Source organism: Pinus tabuliformis, chromosome 3_2 (genome assembly GCF_031772625.1).
Source record: "Pinus tabuliformis cultivar Carrire ecotype Pingquan chromosome 3_2, CPIR1, whole genome shotgun sequence".
Classification (NCBI taxonomy): Eukaryota; Viridiplantae; Streptophyta; class Pinopsida; order Pinales; family Pinaceae; genus Pinus; species Pinus tabuliformis.
Genome location: NC_142302.1, coordinates 1,211,815,037 through 1,211,833,296, shown reverse-complemented (window position 1 = coordinate 1,211,833,296; position 18,260 = coordinate 1,211,815,037).

The window sequence follows — 18,260 nt, the reverse complement described above, 5'->3', positions numbered from 1 at the left end:
GGAATTATTGGTTGGGATGTCGATTTAGATGTCCCATTATTTGGTATCCTCCTGAAGGGTATCAGTTTGACTATGAGTTACCTAAAGGACACAAACATAAAACCTTTGCAAATTTGGCACAAAATCATGGTTTCAGGCCTGATAAAGAAACCTTTTCTCCAGCCTACTCCTTAACTACATTACATAGGAATTATTTATTTGTCATGAGAACATGAAAAAAGGCAAGCAGGGGAGTATGTTGAGCCTTGCAATAGGTATGTATTTACTCTTTATTATTGTCTTTTCCCTCCTTTCTTATCCATTTTGTGCCATGATATATAATATATTGATAGGATTTTGATAATGAATGAATAAAATTGCTCTTGATACGATTACACTGACCAAACTAACTCTCATTACTTTTTATGTAGAAAAATAGTAGAAGGAACAACTGTTGTTCCAAAGTCGGAATGACAAAAACTAATCAAGGAAAATGAGACGCGTCAAGTGTAGTCGAACCAAGGAATGAGTCAAGAAGATCAAAATGCGATAGAAGAATTATCTCAAGATAGCATTTAGTTATGAATCCCTCAGCATCTCCTGATCTTGAGGGATCACATTTATCTTTTCCTTTTGACTATAAAAGGGAGGATTGAAGAGGGATATCTCATCTTTTACTTGGATTGTAATTTTAATTTACAGAAGGGTGATTCTGAAGAGCAAGATCGTGTTGCAATGATAAGTGACTTTGATGATTAATATACAACTTGCGTTAACAATATAATCCAAGGTACACAACAACCAATGGATTCATTTTTTTTTGCTTGCTGAAGGAGCTGCACAACCATAGCCAGGAAACACAGCAACATGCAGCTACCCCTCAGTGGCCTCCTGTTGCTAGGGATGGAGCACCATGGATGCATCAGAGGACATAGAGCCTCTCTCGGATCAACAACATGAAAATGAAGGAACAACAAAAGATTTCACCTCTCTCATTTCTACAATGGGCCTTGCAAATAACAGACCTCCAGTCACTAAGCTTGTTAAAATATTGGAAGACATTCCTAAAATCTCACTCCTTCCTACTCTACCCTGTACAGCAGTAATTTCTCTAGCAGAGCATGGATTAGTGGGGCAATTCACTAGGTTATGGCCATCGCCCAAAACTATAAAAAAAATGGGTAGAAAGGAACTAGATGGTGTCAATAGATGGGAAAATCTCAAATAGGTTTTGTGGAAGAGGTTACTACACATTTCACTTTGAAGCCAAGGAGTATCGTGATCTGATATTTAGGAATGGACCTTATTTTATGGATACAAGGGGATTGTATCTAAACAGATGGGCATCAGATTTCAATCTAGAAATGGATGTACCCAATGCCATCCCCATTTGGGTCAGATTGCCACACCTTCCCCTTCACTGTTGGGGGGATGATTCAGTCAAAGCCATACGAAATGTAGTTGGGAAATATATAGACAGGTGTGAGCCAAAGGAAAATATGCATGCATGCGCCAGAATTTGTGTAGAAGTGGATCTTAGGAAAGGGCTACCAGAATCCATCAAAATCAAAGTGGACCAGTGGACGCACATACAATAGCTGGATTATGAAAAAATCCCCTTCAAATGCAAGGTATGTCATGAATATGGTCATTTTGCAAATAGATGTACAAAAAATAGAAAATGAAAATGAAAAGAGTGAAGATCCAGAAAACAAATGGGAACAGGTTAAAAGAAGGAAGATAGTCCACAAACAACCAAATCTATTTTCCTCGTAGTCCTCCACAGCCTCTGATCTCCACCCTCCATCACCAAAAGAAGATAATAATCCTCTTGCTAGCCTTAATCCTTTTGAGCCTCTGGATCCTTCAGCCTCCCCATCCCCTGTACCAAGATCCAGATCCATATCCAGATCCCCACAACATAGCCCCAACCCCCCTGCATCCCCTTTGGTATCAAACACCCATAGCCATGCCCCCACCCAGTAGACAGAATCCTAACTAGAAAGTAGTCAAAGGAAGCACCCCCAAATGTAGAATATAAAAAAAAAGGTAGGAAGAAAGGCAAACAAATAACTCGGGGATAAAGCAACAGCAAAGGAAATGGAATTAGGAATGCAGCAACCTATGGAAACCTTCTTAGGAAGGACTACAGGAAACAATGAAAAAAGCCAGCAAAGAGGGAAAGGAGCCATGCACCACCCAACAAGCAAATAATGATAGTGGTCTCCTGGAATTGCAGAGGAATGGGATCATTCGTCAAAGAAAATGCCACAAGAGACATTCTGGCAAAAGAAAACCCAGACATCCTTATGATTTAGGAGACAAAAAAAAACATCCAAGAAACTAAAAATATAAAAAAAAAATCAAAAATTATGAAGGGGAAGCAATATAGGCAGCAGGAGCGCCAGGAGGTGTTTGCACAATATGGAAAAATGAAACCTGGGAATTAATAAAAGACAAAAAATATCAGCACTGGATCCAAACAGATCTAATGCACATCGGTACAAAAGAGAAGTACAGTGTTATAAATATATACGCCCCAAATCACTACAACGAAAAAGAGCAATGTTGGGCCTCCATAAAAGAAGCACTAAAATACATGCAAGTTGGGAAAATAATACTAGGAGGAGATTTAAACTTGGTAAGAAGTATAGAAGAAAAGTTTGGAGGAACATACCACACAGACCCATCTAGGGATATTCTAGAAGAAATAATGGAACAACACAAATTAATAGAAATCCCGCCAAGCAATGAGAAATACACCTGGAGCAATAAAAGAGTGGACAAAAGCAACATAAAGGAAAGGCTAGATAGAATTTTGATACAAGAAAACATAGCAGCAGTTCACAGCTCGATAAAATAAAAAAATTTACACACCACAACATCTGACCATAAACCGGTGACAATAGTCATGGGCAAAATGGAAAACCACGGACCTCTCCCATTTAGATACAGCTCAATTTGGGATAGCAACATAGAAATCAGTGAATTAGCCAAGGAAGCATGGGAGCCAAGAGTAATAGGATCACCACAGTATATTTGGGAAACAAAATTAAAAATTGCAAGAACCAAATTAAAGGAATGGGCAAGATCAATGAAATAAATAAAAAAAGAAAATACAAAAGAATTACAGCATAAAATGGATAACATGCAAATTGAATAAGAAATAAAAGAAGAAGGCAAGCAAGATTATCTAAGAGAAAAGGAAATCTTTTGGGAAATATATAGGGAAAACAGGAAAGAAGAAGAAGAGGCAAGATAGAAATCTAGAAGTTTGTGGCTCAAGGCAGGGGAAAAAAACACATCATTTTTCCACTACATAATGAAGATAAGAAGAGCAAGAAACCAAATAGAAAAAATACAAGTCGACAGCCAAGAGGTCAAAGGTGCGGAGGAACTAAAAAAAGTAGCCTATCAGCACTTTAAAAACTTAATTTCAGCCAACGAAGAAATGGCTGAAAGTGAAGATTTCATAAAGCACACACAAAAAAAAAAAAAGATCAAAATGCAGCAATGTGCAAGGATCCCATAAAAGAAGAGGTAGTGGCGATCATATGGAGCGTGCATCCAGACAAAGCCCCAGGTCCATATGGTTTCACAATAGAATTCTACAGATCTCATTGGTATACCATCAGAAAGGATTTCTTAAGAATGGTGAACAATGTTTTCAAAAAAAAAGGAGGCAATACAAAATCCTCCTATCTTGATCTAATCCCAAAGGAAGAAAACCCCTCAACTTTCAACAGGTTTCGCTCTATCTCTCTTTGCAATTCATCTTATAAGATAATAACAAAAATAATTGCAAATAGAATCAAGTGCTTCCTGTTAGTCTCCTATACCAATAGGGTTTCATTTTTCGTGATTGACAGTGGAAGTGCCAAAAATGTTCATCTTTGATGATACAAAGTTTCTATTTTTGTGAAGGAGACAGACAGTTAAAAAATGTAAAGAGGGTATGCCTTAAAAGAATAATCAAAAGGCAAGAAAATGAATTGGTCAGAAAAAATAATTGAAATGAACCCCAAAGAAAGACCAGGAAAGTGGCCAACCAAAATTCCACTGCTATCTTGATGGATGGCCCAACAGTTCAAGCTGGGCCATGCCATGTTTTAAATTTCCTGTTTTAGACTAGAGAAAGAAAAATCTGTCCAAACAGTTTAAGCTTGGCAGATTAATAGGTAGGTAGAGAACAAAGGCGCCCAACTGCTTAATCTGGGCCCTTGGAAGTAATAAGGGTAGTTATAGATAGCAAATCATTTGAAAAGAAAAAGAAAAGATCAATTGAGGGTTTGTAAGTCTAAGTGCACTCTCCTTGAAGTAACAAAAAATGCTAGGTAGTAAGATGGGTAGGTAGACAGGGGTTGCCGAAGCCTGATTTCCTTCATGAGTTAGCTTGACAAAGAAAATTTATATCAGCAAGAACAGAACTGTTTATTCAGCATTTTGATAACAAAATATGGAAGCATGTCTAACTTCCCCTGTTTTCCCAGGAAATCTTTTTCTAACATCCCTCTAATGGACCTTGGGATTCGCTCAACAAGTCCTAGCATCACTTTATCTTTTGTGAAATATTAAGCCAAGGTGTTGGTTTCTATCACACAAGAAAGCCACATTTCTTGTGTAAAATCATTTCTTACTCTCATCTGCTTCTAAATCTAAGTTTACTCTTTAAACTTAGCTCTTTGTTCCTCTTTCATATCTCAAATTCATATCCACTTCTAACCTTACTATTTAACTCCCTAAGTGTTCCCCTCCCCCTACTATTATCATATTTTATGCAAAAACCCAAAAATACGTACATACCCCCCCCCCCTTTGGGCATTATAGCCATATATTTTAAAGTTCGGGAAGCATGACAAAATCTAAGGCTTTCATGTATATAGTTCTCCAGGCTATGTTCAGGAATTAAATTAACACCTGGTTAATTTAATAACCCTCACCCGCTATACCCTTCATAATGTTAATCCCCTCTTTTCCGTATCACTTGTATAAAGTTCCCATAAACCCACATTTACCATTGATCCAAGGTTTTGTGTCTCCGTGCTGTATCAAAAGAAATAATTTTATAACGGTCGGGTCCCGCCGTTATCGCGCTGGCGGCTTGTCCTCCCATCCGTCGTCGGATCTGGGCCCTCCCATCCGACGGTCATTGGGCATTTCGGAGCCATTTTGCTATCCATCCTCTAGCGCCCGAAATCTGTCAGTGGGTGATGTAGTGCCAGGGATGCGTGCCCATTTTTTATTGGATCGGGTGGCCTCTGACAGTTACCGGGCCCGTACCACAAGCGGTCCGATAATACTGCTTACCACCGTTTGCTTCCCACCCCTATGTCATCGCCCACATCAGCAGACACGCCAACTGCCATTTCACTCTCTATCTGACATGGTCGCCGCGTCATCCCTCCACGTCAGCCCAGTCATACATCGCCACATCACCCCTGCCGTACCCGGGCCCGACCAGTGACGTCATTTACAAAAAGGCGCCAAATCCCTTTTTTCTATATATTCGCCGAAAATCATCGTTTTTTCGCATTTCTATTGGACAATTGTTGTGCACCCTTGCATGTTGTTTTACGTCGTTTGTCCGCCAACTGCAAAATTCGTGCCCTGAGCTGCTGGCGCTGTAAGTTCATCAACCTTCAACACCGTCGGCCTCACAGTCCCCAGGTATTTACCGATTTCCTCTGTGTACCCTGGTCTTCCGAGTTCTCTGCAGTATATAAAAAAAAGAGACAAACAGAAAAAAGCATAATAACTACTCAAATTCCTGAATGCTAAGACCCTCCATCTGCCAGTTTGGCCCCAAGTTCATGTTAAAGGACTCCCATTGTTCAAATTTCGTGCACTTCCCACAACTTCCTGTGCGTTTGTGACTTAAAACCATTAGCAGACAAAGTCCACTGAAAAAGCAGCACTCACTCCCAGCATTGGCTACTGTCACCTTCTCGACAAGCTGTTGCTCCCTGTTAGCCCAATTCACCTTCATTCTCATCTCTGCAAGTTATCTCATCGACCATAATTTACTATTCACTGCCAATTCTGCTAAACCAAAGCACCAATTCAACTCCAAGTAACAACTAAGCAATGGAGACCCCTATGGCATTGAATATTGCACCCCTGAATGCCCCACATAAGAACCTAGAATGGTTTGCCCTTGCTAAACGAGATTATCAAATGAAAGAAACAGTTGAGATAAGTAACAAATATCACATAGAAACCGTTTGTGAGCTGAAGAAGAAACACATAAGTGCTACTGATGACATAGGTATCTGGGAGTCCAACTTGCCCATCTATTATCTTCCACAAGTGAATGTATTCCCAGACTTGATTCATCAATGTTGTGAACACTATGAACCCTCTCAAAGAGCAGTTTTGGGTCCATCTGGGACTGTTTTATTTCACATCACTCCTCAATCCATAAATAAGATGCTAAGCTTTGAGCCAACTAAGCCTCTGGTGCCCCTTTCTATGAATTTTTTACTCAAACAAGGTACCAAGCTGCCCAGCCCAGAGGTCACGAGAATTGGCCAATTGTTCATGCTCCCAGATTATCAGCCCCGGAAACCTCCTCCTTATCTACATGTCTAGTTCAATGAAACAGGGAGACTGCTAGTGGATATGATATCCTGCATTTTAGGGTTCAATACCAGTGAGTTTGTGGATGAAACAATCTTAGTAATGCTATCCATGTTCACTCCAAGACAGCCCCCTGCTGTCCAGTATGATTATGCCACATTCATTGCTGACAGAATTCTTGAGCAATTCATGAATTTGGAGAGAGAGAGGGTATTCAAATACACATCCCATATATATCATTTGATATTATACTATCAGCCTGATAGTTTCCTTATTTTCTTAAAAAAGCTGGATGCAAAAGGAAACAGGAGGTCAGTGGTATTCTGGACACCAGTCTGTCACCATATCTTTTACTCTCCATACAACTATTGTGAGTTCATTGATCTGTTCATCCATCCAGCCTTGTCTCTACTGCAGAGTTCTCCTCCTCCTAGACTCACCGATGAAATGCAGAAGATCCTCCAGCTTTCAAAGAATTATAGCAATGGAGAATGGTACTTCTACCAAGACCACACAGTAATCAGAGTATATGGCTGTGAGATAGCCCCATACAGACTGCCAAAGTACGTTCCCATGAGACGTTTTGCATTAGAATACTTCCAGCAATTTGGCAATGTAGACATGATCCATTTTCATAGCAGAAATAAGAAAGCACAGCTGAAAATTAAACACCAACTGGGTCCATTCATCTTTAATAAGAGGGAAGAAGCTTGGGGAGAAGTAGACAAGATCCTAAAAAGCCTCCAGCTGAAAACAAGCTTCTATTGGGCACCATATGACCCTAATCATTTCATAAGCCTCAGAAGAATCAAGTATAGGCTTGCTACCTATGATCACTTTAGCATTCCAGAAATTGAAAAATATGCTAACCAACTAGAGTGGAAAGAAGGCACATTAGTGGAGGATTATTCTAAAGAAGAATTAGCAGAAAGAGCAATTAAAAAATTAGAAAAAGAAGTTGACTTGGAATATTTTGGACAGGTTTGGTCTCCAGCCCCTCGGCATCTTGGAGAATGTGCCTCATCCTCCACTGTTCCCCAGCAGTCTACCAAAGCAACTGGTCAAGCAGCAAATATAGCTAAAGGCAAAGAAGTACAACAAGAGTAGTCACTTCCCAATTTGGAGCAGCATGTAGAGTAACAAGAAGAAATGGCTAAAGCACCTACCTCCACAGAGCAACAAACCCAAGAGCAAATCCCTCCAAGGCATGAGGTGACAGTTGAAACTACAGTTTTACAGACACCTGCAAATGAAGAAAGAATGAGGAAAAGAGATAGGCAAGAGGAGACTCCTCCTATCACTTCAACAGATCAGCAAGGTGAGAAAAGACAAAGACTTAATCCTTTCTCTGAGGAGGAAATGCCTGAAAGACCAACTGATACTATGCTCCCTCCTAGCATCAAAACATCGGCCAGCTCCTTACAGCAAGAGCAAGAACTGCAACAAGGAACAGAAGTAAGTTCTTCAAGGCAGCGGACCAAGGCAGATTCTAGCATCAAGAAGCAGTTTACAAACATAAAAGCAAGAAATGAGCCGGTTAGATACCAGCTCTATAACCAGCTGCTCAGAATGGAACCAACCAATCAAGAAAGGCTCATGTCAGCCTATGATATTCAAGAAGGAAAAATGACTCTTAGTCATTTTAGACCTACTATGCAGCAACCTCAATCAGCTGTAGACTACATCAGAACTAACTTGGAGGTGTTTGCCAAAGACATCCACCCCATGGACCAGATCGAGCTACACAAGCAAACAGGGGAGATGCTCTATTCTAAATTGGCTGATAAAACTCTATTAGCACACCGCTTGCAGAATTCTCTACATAACACTACTACCCAGTTAGAATTAGAGAAGGATTCATCTCAAGCCAAGGACAACAGAATCAAGTCCTTGGAAGAAATTATTATAGAGCTAGGACATGACCCAAATGATCCTAAGGGTGTGCAGGCATTGATGAAGAAAAAAGACGAGGATATAGAAACTTTGAGAAAGCAGATCAAAATACCACCTACCCATCACCCTCAGACTGAAGTGGTTGCAGAAAAAAAGAAAGATCAAGATGTGGTGGCTCTACTTTTGACCTTGCATAAGAGATTGGTGGAAATAGAGGGTGTCTTGGAGGTAGCATTAAGGGCAAGACAAGGAGAATTACCGGCTCAGCCAGCACAGACATCTACAGCCATTGAAAATGTGCCTCTTGTAACTACTTTAGCAGGTCCTCCCACTGGACAAACATCAGAGGCAGACCCTTCAGGCTCAGCACCAGCTCCAGAAGCGACAGCACCAGCAACAACATCAGAACAGGTACCCAGCCTTAACACGCAAAATATGACGAAAGAACTAGAAGCTCTTGAAGCACAGATGGCAGAACTAAAGGTGGCTAAAGAGAAATTGGCTACGCTTGAAGAAAAATATGACAAATCAAAGCAGAATATAGTTGAAAGAACAAGAGAGGTAAGGGCTCTTGAAAAAAGGATAAAGGAGTTAGAAAAAGAGCTTACTCTGGACAAAACTATAAGTGAAATCAAGAAGATTCTATGGGCCAACATTGGTCAATCCATTACAGACCAATGGCAGTCCATCGAAACTATCCATGAGCAATTGGATCTCCTAAGCAGGGCAAAAGAAAAAGGTCAAAGAGCCTGGGCATCCCTGGGAAGTATGCCTGAAATAGCCAACAGAATGATTCAAGTGCTTAACAATCGCACCGGCCTTTAGCTACCAGGAATGGGTATCAGAGACATGACTGAAACCATATTACTAATAAAGAGGGTGCTTGCTTTGAGGAATTATGTGCAGACATTAGACAGAAGGTGTCAAGAAATGCAGACAGAGGTAAATGAATTCATTGCAAAAATCACTGCATTGCATAACAGAGGTCTTCCCAACTTGGTAACTAGTGCAGGAAGGTTGTTATCACATGAAAATTATGCCAAGAGGGTCAACAATTATGCAACAAATCAAATAACAGCATCTGCAAGCAGTCCAGAGGAAGCAGGGCCCCCATCTGGGCAGACTCTCTATGAGAAGTTGGAGAATTTGTTTTTTATTGAGCATGAGATCAAGCACCTTTTTGAAGCACCTCCAAATTACTACAAATATACTGAAGCTGATGAGACTCTGATTAAAATACAAAGACACCAATTGCCTACTGAAGATTGGTGGAGAGGCATGATAGAAACATTTCTCTAAGAAATCAAATTTGGAAGAGCAACTGAATGACAAAGATGATGACTAGGCACCAATGGATGATTACAAATGATGCGACCACAACAGCAGCGTCGTGGCAAAGCAGCAAGAAAGCAAAGACTCCCGAAATGAATGCAAATCAGTCGGCCAGCCCAGTTGGTTGCAAAGTCAAAGAACTCTGACAAAGATAAACAGCTGTTTATTAATCTTTTAATAGCAATAACTTTTTGTATCTACTATTTTTGAAAAGTTGGTAAGAAAGTTATGAGTTAATGACTCATCTTTCAGATATTTTGTGAAACACTTTTGTATATATACCCCCACGCATAACTTATTTGGGGTTGTTGATTTTTCTTCTGAAGAACTACACTGTAATTACAGACTTTGAATACAAGAAGCTGGTGAAGTTCCTAAAATCCTGCGTTGTTTGATGTGTTGTGATGAGATTGCTTGCTGCTGCAGGATTCCTGCGTTATTTCATGATACAATAAGTTTTCTAAACCGTGTCTTTATATTCTCTTCGCTTACCAAAACCTGCATATGCTGTATGTTTAATGGTCTTAGCATCAGAGAAAAGGAATAGTTCAGGATTTGTTTATTAAACACCCTAAGCTCAATCTCTGCTGTTAATTACGTTTTCTTCAGAATTAGTTATGAATGTGAAATTCTTAATTGCTCACATTTACACTGAATATTTCATAGTAAATACTGTTCATGAATTCTGAGTTGCTCCAGAGCAATATTTCATTTCTCCATCTCACCAGCATAGTGAAAGAACCTTAATTGCCTCTCACTGACTGATTGCAATCCATACTTCCCAAATTTGAAGGTTGTTTCATGAATGCCCATCTGGCTCTGCAGTATCATCATTCTCACTAAACACCTCAAGCAACACATCATCACCGACTCCAATTCCCAATGGACTAAAACCCTCTGAACATTGCATTGCAAATGTTAGAAGATATCATTCAACCAAACTTTAAACAAAATTCAGTGCATCATAACTAGCCTAAAATTACCAAAACAAAGCTAAATCAGAAAGAGAGAGCCCTCTCTGATTGCAGGTGGGCTAGAACCTGTAATCCAAAGATTGGTTAGTGGTTACCTCGGCCATATTCCCTTAGGAGTCAAAGGGAACAACCTGAGTGATAACACTTCCAATAATTATATATGAAAATCAAGGACGATTCTTGCCCAATAGGCAAATCATAGATAATGTAATTATTGTACAGGAAGCTATACGCTCTAGTATGCTAAGGCAAGAAAAAGGCCTCATAATCAAACTAGATATGGAAAATCCATTTGACAGGGTCAACGATCCATATCTAATGGTTGTCCTTCAGAAAATTGGGTTCTCAATAGAAATAATGGAAGTCATACAGGCATGCATTTCTACTCCATGGATTGCCCCCCTCATAAATGGAAGGCCCAGTGATTTCTTTCAAAGCACAAGAGGCCTTAGGCAAGGCTGTCCTCTATCTCCCTTCCTATATATTATAATGGTGGAAACATTAAGCAAGGCTCTGGAAAAAGAAAGAAAGGAAAGAAATATCACAGGGATCAGAATAGAAAAAGGAGTAAAAACAATCAACCACTCACTCTTTGTTGATGGCACATTTCTGCTGGGAGGGGCATCAACTATAATCGCGAGGAGGTTCAAAAAAGTTCTGGATGATTTTTTACAGGTTTTAGGTGGGATATTAAACAAGACAAAATGTAGGATATATGGATGGAATACCCCTCCCAGAACTATGCAAAGGATCTCACAAATCTTAAACAAACCTGTACAGGAAAAATGGACACATTTTTTTTACGTGGGACTTCCAATCTCAAAAGAGAACATGAAAACAGAAATATGGAATAAACAAATTGAAAAAATGAAAAACCAACTCCCTATCTTCTGCGATCTTCTACGGGTGCCTCCCTATCTTCTGTGGCTCCAAATATGCGGTTCCAGATCTACGGTTCCAGAAATTCTTCTAACGCAGGCACTAAGAACGCGTGGGCTCCATATCTACAATTCTACATGAGCAGATCTACAGCTTCGACCAGAGGTTGAACTACTTGGGTTGCGTTTTCCACTTCCTTGGATTCCAGCTAGTTGGATTTGGATTCTGCTTCGGGCTCTGAGACATTTGGCCTTACAGTCAATTCCTCTTCTAATTTCTCAACGATGGAGGGGTTTTGATCGACTGTTTTCTCTACCACGGTAACCTCCTCAGCAGGACTGGAAACAAGTTCTTCTTTTTCACTAATCGTTTCTATCGCGGGTTCAATCTCGGTGACCTTCACAGCATCCTGTCCGGCTTTCAACCGTTCTTCACTTGCAATCAATCCATCTGGTGTTGCAGCAGCCTGCACAAACAAACAATACACCACAGGGTTACCCCCATAGTCATTTTGTAAAAGTGAAGACCTATGCAAAGTTAAATTGAAGTTGAGATCCATAAATTTGTCTACGGGTCATGCAATCAAAATATGCTAAGGAGAATTACTGAGATTTTGCCGCTAGGTTCTGGATCTAATCTTCTACGGCTAGATCTAGATCTAGATATAATCTTCTTTGCGGCTATGTTCTAGATCTAATCTTCTAGGGCTAGATCTAGATCTAATCTTATCTTTCGCTTTATTTCTCTACGTATAGGTTCTATAGGCAAGTAAAATATGGCTCCCAGCTTAGCGAAAATAGTTGCTGGCTCATTTCCGTCTGCTTCTGGAGGGAAAGCTCCTACCCATATCGTTAGGGAAGCCCCAACTCCCACTGTCCAGGTGGTCCAGGCCTCACTCGATGAGGCTTTGAAGTTTTCTGAAAGTGCCCTAATCTGCCAGTTCAATGGTTTTTTGGCCGCAGCTGACAGCTCTCCACTATTGGATCTCAGAGGTATGGAAGCCTGTCATTTCTGATGAAATTAATATCTACCCTTGTGCTAGGGGTTTCTTTATAGTACATTTTGAAAATCCTGAAAGAAAATGATGTATTCTAGATTCTGACCCTTGGTTTTGGGAAAAATCAGGCCTATTCATGAAGCCATGGAACCCACCATTAGATCCGTCAACAACAGTCATAACCTCAACACCAGTTTGGGTGAGATTGCCATGTCTACCCTTGCATCTCTGGAATCTCTCCTCGCTAAAAGCCATTGGAAATGAAATTGGGGAATTTTATTGCAGGTGCCCACAAACAAAGGAATATGCCAGAACCACCTATGCACGCATTTGTGTGGAAGTGGACTTCAACGCTAGATTCCCAGCTAAAATAAACCTAACAAGTAAAGACTATGTGTGGAACCAGAAACTTGATTATGAAAGTGTCCTCTTCAGATGTTGATCTTGCTTTGAGATGGGCCATCTAGCCAAAAATTGCCCAAAAGCCTCTGAGAAAAATTCTGCTAGAAAAAACCACCACAGATCTACATGGTGGGAAGGAGCACAAAAAGAAAACTACACTGTCATCAAAGAAGAATACTCTAGAGAAAAATCTGAATCACAAGAAATCAGGAAAGAAAGAAACAACTCTCAAGACAAGTAGGGAGAAAGCCCTGCCCAACAACAAAAAAGTGAACTTGACAACCCTTCAAGCATCAACAGTTATGAGGATTCGAGTACCACACAAAATAAATCTTCATTTAATAGCAAAGCAAATCTCCTAGACCAATCTTCTTCTCCGACTACCTTCAAAAGGAAAAACACAATAGATAGCGAAGCTAAGACACCAATGTCCCAAGAAGTAGAAGAGATGAAGGAGATGCAAGATAAAGGAAGTTGAAAGACCATAGAGAAAGAAAAGAAAGCTACAACACCAATCTCGCCAAGAAAGACCAGGAGCCAGATAATTAAAAACTAAGAAAATTATAGGTCCGATAGACCAATTTGGTCTCAGTGGACATTAACCATTATCATCATCATCATCATCATCATGTGGCTGAATATGGCAGGAAGGGTAATACTTATCAAAGCACTACCTATCTACCAACATGCAATAATAATGGCCCCAACAAGTGCCCACAAACAAATGGAGTTAATCTTAAGAAGCTTTTTGTGGCAGGGGTAGAAGCAGGAAAACAAAAAATTTGGCCCGGTCAGGTGGGAGAAAGTAGTACTACCTTATGAACAAGGAGGCCTATCAATACAAATACCTGGGCTCATGAATGCAACATTGGGAATGAAAACAGTATGGAGACTAATTACAGGAAAAGAGAGCTGGTGGAAAAGGACTCTTATATCAAAATACATGGATGGCACCAGGAAAAGACTACTTAATGGAAATATCCGAATAAGACAATGCACCCAAGTATGGAAGCTGGTTAAAAAAACAATTCCATTAATGAGTAGATACATCTCTAAAATCCTAGGCAATGGAAAAACAATTTCATTTTGGAGGAAAAAATCATAGGAAAAGAAACACTATAGACTCATCTAGAAATTGAAGACATACAAGAACAGATGAAAGCAAAAGGTTTCAATACTTTACACTCAATCTCTCAATGGAACCAAAAGGAGTGGCAAGACTGGAAAATCTTAGCAATTCCAGCAGATCTGGAAGGGCAATGGAGCAAAATCAGGCAGCTCCTAAAAGGGGTAGTGCCAATCCACCATGATGAGAAAGATTATTATCTCTGGGACCCAAGCAGTGGACATTACACAGTTAGGACTGGATATAAAATCCTTCAAGAACATTCAAATCAACAAGACTGGGATTCTTGGAAAATAGCATGGAAATCGAAAAGTCTGCCTGAGATCAAAATGTTCATCTGTACTCTTTTAAAAGCGAGAATATTGACCTGTGAAAACTTTAAAAAAAAGGCTTTCAAGGCCAAACACGATGTCCATTATGCGTGCAGGCTGAAGAAAATATATATCATTTATTCTAAGAATGCACTTTTTCCAAAGAATGTTGGCAGTAGCTGATAAGTCCATTGGACATAAGAATAAATTTTGAAAATCCCTTGCCGGATTTTCTTTAGACCTTTGGAAAGGCCTACCCATACGCAACAAAGAAGAAAGTCATAATTCATAGAATATGGAAGTGCATTCCAGTAGTACTATGTTGGAAAATTTGGTTGACACAAAACAAGTGCATTTTCCAAAATCAAATTCCAAGGATAAGGAAGACCCTCTCAAAAACGTGGGGATTAACTTCTGAAATCCTCAACGTCAAAGGAACATCACCAATAGATTATAACACTCTTCAACAAGAAGAGTGATATTGGCTCAGCAAAGCCATAATAAATAATAATGGACAAAAAGGATAGAGGAAGAAAAACTAACGAAATATATGGAAAATAACAATGAGTGAAGAGGAATTGACAAACTGGAGGAAAAAATAGAATAGATATTGTCTATACTTTGATAGGGCCTCAAAGAATAATCTGGGAAAGGTAGGGGCAGGGGGGATAATCCTGGATCCTGATGGGAAAGAAAATGTCACATATGAATGGGGATTGGGACAAATCTCAAATAATAAGGTAGAGGCATATAGCTTGTTATGGGAACAAGAGTAATAAAAAAAAAGAGAAATTCAAAATCCTATCATAATAGGAGACTCAACCATAATAATAGAGGCAATGGCAAGAAACAAAAACCCAAGCAATGAGTTCATGAACAGAATTTTTAGAAGAATCAAGAAGAACTTGGAAGGCTCTGGCGATGTAACCTTCAGACATGTCTTAAGAATTCACAATCAACACAGATTATTTTGCAACCCAAGCAATGAAAAAATGAAGAGCATGTTTGTGAAAACCAGGAGGAATATCACAACTTTGTTCCTTAACAATCAACAAAAAATCAAAAGTAAAAAACTCATCAAAACCAAGGGAAAAATAACAATGATAAAAGAAATAAACCAAAAAACAACAGTCAAAAAACAACAAAGGACATATCATTGCAATAACAACCATGAAATCACGGGAATGCAAAGGAAAAATCATGAAACATCAGACTTTCGTATGAGCAACATTAGGAAGGATGATTGCAATCCTAGTCACAAGAACCACGTTGGAATCCTTCTCATTAAAGGCAGGTCTTGGGCTGCGTTAAAGCACAATAAGAATATAGGATGCATCCATAAAAGAATCGCAGCAGTGATCTCAGCGAAGAAATCTTCATTTTTCATGTTAGTATAGTGTTACTTTGGTTTCAAAGACCCTCCCGGTCTTCTCTAATAGCCTGCAGTGTTTCCTTTGTTCAGCACAGACTGCATCTTAAGCCCCCACCCTTCTTCTTACCCAGCTCGCTCTCCCTGTATCTCTATCGAAATTCACTGGAAAAACCCGACCAAGCACTTGAACCGAACTTCAAAAAAACATTCACTCGCAATTATCATTATCGATGGGTCTGCACTCCCAAGCCATTTCCACAGTACTGCTCCTTCCTTTCTCTGACCTCCGATCAATTCAGGATAGTTGATCTGGCGCTCGATCCGATAGTTATCGCTTAGCCTGATCAACCAAACTTGCGCGAAAATCCTCCACTGTCAATCTGAACTCAATGGATCTGATGGTTCACATCAATTTCGGGTTGATATCAAGCATGGACAATACCCGCCTGAAAAGTGGTTTTCTCTCTCTCCTCTGCCGCTACGTGTCACTTGGTTAGTGGAATTGGGTGACCACTCATTTTTACCACTTATGGTTTCTACCCTTCTTGAAATACTGCCTCCGAATATAAATTTTCTCTTTCTCTTCGTTAACATCCGAACTTGTTTGCGGCTGATGACCGTAGATTTCAACCATTGATGGCTGCGATGGCTCCTCCAAAGTCACCTTCCACTAGTTCTTCTATTTAATCCCCACTGTTCATCCCTTGATTACAATCTACGCAATTTAATCTTGGTTTCTATTCATCTGACAACCTCATCCATTGATTTCCGATATCCAACAATTCCTGTGTATGACAAAAGGAAAGTGCTCAACATCATCAGAAGACGGAGTATCCCAGGAAATACAAAATCAAGGAAGCACAGCAAGACAAATGCAGAAAGAAGAAATCATGAAACTGAAAACCAAATACAAACATCTTGAGCAATGAAGGAGAGAACTCGATCAATTATGACAAGAAGAACTAGCCAACTCAGGAGAAATCAATCTACAAGCCATGAAAATCTGAAGCACAGCAAGACAAATGCAGAAAGAAGAAATCATGAAACTGAAAACCAAATACAAACATCTCGAGCAATGAAGGAGAGAACTCGGTCAATTATGACAAGAAGAACCAGCCAACTCAGGAGAAATCAATCTACAAGCCGTGAAAATCTGTCAAAGAATCCATGACATGTAAATTTCTCTTTCTAGTAGGTCAATTTGTTAGGCAGCATACTAGAATAATCATAAAAATACATCAAGCTTTGAACACAAGCTTAGGAGAAGAGACTGCATTCCTATCTCTTGGCTTAGATGTTTATCATGTTACAGACGATTGTAATAGGAGCTTGCTCCATCAAAGCTTTTGTTAATATAACAACTACCCGACCTTATTAAATATATATATATATATATATATACAACTTCTGTTGTTGTTCGTTCGGATAATCTAAAATAGCTAAGCAGTGTTCGCTGGTGGCTAAGGCCTGGTCTCTAGTGGAACTTACTGTTGTTCCTTGTTTTATGGATTTTTCGTTTCCTGCAAGTTATTCTGCTTTATAGTTTTTCAATTGATGTATTTTCGTTGAATCGGATTTATGGTATTCATTTCATTAATGCGCAGTCATAGTTGGTTTTATTTAAATTCATGTCGTGTATTGAATTAGTTATCAGTTAAAGAATCATTTCTGGTTAATTACAGAATAGAGCGTGATTGATTAAATGCTTTCCTTCTATCCGATAGTTTAAGTCCAGCTGAAAGAGCTCAGTTAATACTACGGTGCTCTCGATTGATTGTCATTTGAATTTGGTTGATTAAGATTGAATTACAGTGTTGTTTGAGATAGAGTCATGATGCTTAGATGAATTATTTCCTTTAAGGTTGTAACCTTGAGATTTATGATTGCATCCATTTACTCTTGTATTGAATTTAATAACTTATTTTAAAGAATTACTCTCTGGATTTATAGCTTTCACATATTGTGTAGACTCTTGGAATAAAAAGACTTACCCAGGTTGATAATTCATGTGAGGCAATTAGGAGTTTTAAATGACACCTTTTAGCACCCAACAGGTTGCCTTTGAACCATTGGAATGGAATTTTATAAAAAAGTGCGAGGGTGAATAAGACAAAGTGTGGAGATGGCATAATGGTTGGCATAGTGATATTAAGTTAATTGTTGTTGGAGAGGTTTTTGTTTCAAATCCCATAGACTCCTAATTTTTCTTTAATATGGTTTTAAAGCCCAATTTTCATTTTAATATAGTTTTCAAACTACATAATATATGGTATATGTATGTTCATATTGTAATAATTCCCCAAACCATGAGAATGAGACAAAAATGTAGGTTGCACCATGCCAAGCCCACTTGTGCCTAATTTGAGGTGCCCTGTGGCACCATATGATTGGCCCATGTGGCAGGCTCTTATTGCTCTAG